The sequence below is a fragment of the Sorghum bicolor genome, chromosome 1 (genome assembly GCF_000003195.3).
Source record: "Sorghum bicolor cultivar BTx623 chromosome 1, Sorghum_bicolor_NCBIv3, whole genome shotgun sequence".
Taxonomy (NCBI): domain Eukaryota; kingdom Viridiplantae; phylum Streptophyta; class Magnoliopsida; order Poales; family Poaceae; genus Sorghum; species Sorghum bicolor.
The window spans coordinates 70,927,533-70,931,036 of NC_012870.2; the positions used below are offsets into that span (position 1 = coordinate 70,927,533).

The 3,504-nt window shown below is 34.6% G+C and overlaps 1 long non-coding RNA gene across 1 annotated transcript; it reads right to left on the reverse strand.

Moving 5' to 3' along the window:
• On the reverse strand, window positions 2,597–3,224 carry LOC110434644. The gene is made up of 3 exons (XR_002452256.1): window positions 3,144–3,224; window positions 2,937–3,027; window positions 2,597–2,681 (listed from the first exon to the last, which is right to left on the reverse strand). It is a non-coding gene; the product is annotated as an uncharacterized LOC110434644 (long non-coding RNA).

A 3,504-nucleotide genomic window follows, 5' to 3' on the forward strand; every position in this document is an offset into this window, starting at 1 on the left:
TCCGCTTAATGTCTCATTCAAAAGAGTTTTAATTAACCAGAGATAAACGGCTGTAGAGGCAAAACTTTGTTGGAAGAGTAACTAATATATTAGTTTTATACATTTCTCCTATATTTTTTATTTTTATTGTAGTTCTTCAGGTAATATGAAATTATATTATTGTTTGGCTATAGAAAAAAGTTGTCTGATATCTCTTGTTAGTTGTTCTTTTAATTATACTACTCATCTCTTGTGAGTTGTTGCCTGAAACTTTCGAAAAATTTGGGCACCTGAAATATAGCAACTCCTCTTAGTTTTAACGAAGGTTTGGATCCTTTTGTTTGGAGAATCTGAATGGAATTTCTTAGCAAAGTTGATGTATATACACGTCTTGCTAATAACGGAGGGAAAACTACACAAGAAGTTATGCAAATGATAACGGTATTTTTTGTGGTTTGGGGGGATGGGCTGTTTGATTCAATCCTTAACAAGGATAAATTAACTAAAATGATGCAAATGTCAGTAGAGTTTATATTTTTTAAGTAAACTAGTACCATCTAATAATAAATGTTCTTGGAATGTCACCATATAGCAAGTTTTTATGGAGTTCTGTCCACTTTGTTTTAGGAATTGGCCTCCACAAAGTATCAAACACTTGTTTGATGGTTGGTCTAAGATCGGATCAGAACAAAATACTTTGTTGTTGTCAAATCCCAATCCTCAATGAGTTAACCACCAAATCCCAATCCTTAGTGGCTCTGTTGTTACTATCTCCATCTATAAAAGAATGCAATTATGATATCCGTTGCGTTAAAATAGTTTAAGTTTGAAAAAAATTAGAGTGTGAAAATAAATTTCATAATTAATTTAATAATTATACCATAAATATTAATGTTCTTCTTATAAATTTAGTAAACATTAATATGTTTAATTTTTCAAAAAATAAGAATTATATTTTTTTAGGGAGTACAATATATAGAGCTGACTCTTAATGCTAGCAAGCCTACTTGGTGCTGGCAGCAGGAGGTGCCTTGTACTGTGATGTCTATTTTCAAACTCCTTTCGTAATTAATAAAAGACCCTTATTTTCTAGTATTTTCAGACTCCTTTCGTATTTAAGATCCTTATTCTTGGGTGCAAATAGTTGAATTAGGAGATTCCACAAAGGTAATCGGTTTCCGACCTGAGGTGAACTTTTACCAAAATAAGCTCGATTTTCTAGAATTGCAAAAAAAAAAACTTTAACTCATTTTATATGATTTTGCAACATATATAAGAATAGCAAGATCTTAGAGAATCTTCGAGTATTTCTTAAATTTACTTCCTAAATCATTATATGCAGAACCATTTAAATAAATGTTACTCTTTTTTTTCGTCCTTTAACAACATGTTTATATCTTGTGTACGATCTATACAGCCAACCCCACTCTCTATCTTTGGCTAACAAAAAACTTGGAATAGGGAACACCAATATTTGAATATCTAATAAAATATATTGTTGGAGGGTTTTTTTTACCGAAATCTTTATTCCTATGGATAAGCAAGGATCTAAGGAGGTTACTGGATCTCTTACAAGTTCATTTATTTTCAAGGTATAACTAATGGTATATTGAGTATACATATAAAAAAATTGCACGAAAATGTGTTTCCAACGGCCATATATTTTGCGGCTCATGGAGTCATGGATGATCTTTTATTTATCGTACGTATCGGATAATAATGTTACACTTTCTTGTTGGACCTTGTGGCTTTGTTGTAATAAGCATGATCTAATATTTGTTTAAAAAGATGTATGAAGCTAAAATGTTTTTCTATTATTTATCAAAATACGTTTCATGGAATTTTAGATAAAAAAATGATTAACTTGTGCCTTGACTCCCGAAGTAAATATAAACGAACAAAACCATGTCATGCTCCGTAGAATAGATGTATGGACCTCCCTTTTCTTGGGCCGTGGAATGGTAGAGTGCTTCCAGGCGTACTTTTTTTTTTTGAGAGGAAGGTAGACTTTTATTAATTCTTAATGTTTTGAGGTACATGCAAACTTTCTGGACGCCCAAAGAGCCATAAATATCTCCCTGGTGCCAATTTACAAACACCTTTAGCAAGAGCATGGGCCCCACAATTTGATTCTCTACCTTCATGCTTAAAAACTACTTCCTGAAACAAAGTGCTTCTAGCTTTAATTTCCTTCAACACTGAGGAATAAGCACACAAACTTTGCTTCTGAAGATTCAAAATCACTTCCAAGCAATCTGAAGCTATTACACACTTACGCACCCCAATGTCCATGGCCAAAGAAATTGCTTCATTACAAGCCAAAGCTTCCAAAGATGACGGATCAGTTAAACCATCAATGACCATAGCACTTGCAGCCACATAATTCCCTACATTATCTCGACACACCACACTAACAGTCCCCTTATCTTCAGCTCGTGCCACTGCAGCATCAACATTGAACTTCACGAAAGCTTCAGGTGGAGGTATCCATTTGGGAGCTGTTTCTTGTTTCTTGTTGACTTGGTCATATCAATGTCCTCAATCAAACCAGCCAGTTTGAGATCATCAAGATATTTTGTAATAAAGCTGAATATTGATAATGGGCTTTGAAATATATCCTCATGTAATGCCATTCTTCGTGCCCTCCAGATTGCCCAACATATGATTAGAAGTTTCTGAAATTCTTTTGCCGATAAAGTTTCCTGCATAAAAAACAGCCACATCTTTGTATTATTAATCTCAGTTGCAGCAATATGGTCAATGAGATCCTCATCTACTAGAGTCCAAACACATCTTGACATTGTACAATAGAAAAGAGCATGGCGCCACGAGTCAATAATAGCACAACATAACTTGCATCCACTATGTTCACTCATTGACCTTTCTTTAAGAACTTCACCGGTACTTAAAGAATTATGGGCCAATCTCCAAGCAAAGATATGAATTTTTGATGGTACCTTGACCTTCTAGAATAATTTCCATCTTTTTTTAGCTCCTTCAGTGTCCGAGCTCTCTACTTTGCCATCAAGCCAATCTTGTATTTGATTCCTACGGTGGACAAGCATTCTGTAAGCAGATTTAACTGAGAATATACCACATCTTTCGTAGTGCCATGCCCAAAAATCATCTTGCCAACAAGAACTCAAAGGAATATTTTTTATTACCTGAGCATCCATATCATAAAAGTACTTTTGAATCACATCTTGCCTCCATTGCATAGTTATTCCATCTATTAATTCACTAACACATCTGGGTGGGTTTGATAGCTTTGATTCAATTGGCCGCAACCCACCATCTCTTGGGAGCCAATTATGTTTCCAAATATCTGTACTTTTACCATTCCCAATTCTTTTGATCAATCCTTGCTCAAGAACGTCCCGTCCATCAAGTATAGCTCTCCAAATTTGTGACGGTCTACTTCCCAAGACTGCATCAAGAAAATGTTTATCAGGAAAATATAATGCTTTCAATAGCCTAGCACTCAAGGATTTTGAATTTTGCATAATCCTCCAAGCCTGCCGAGCA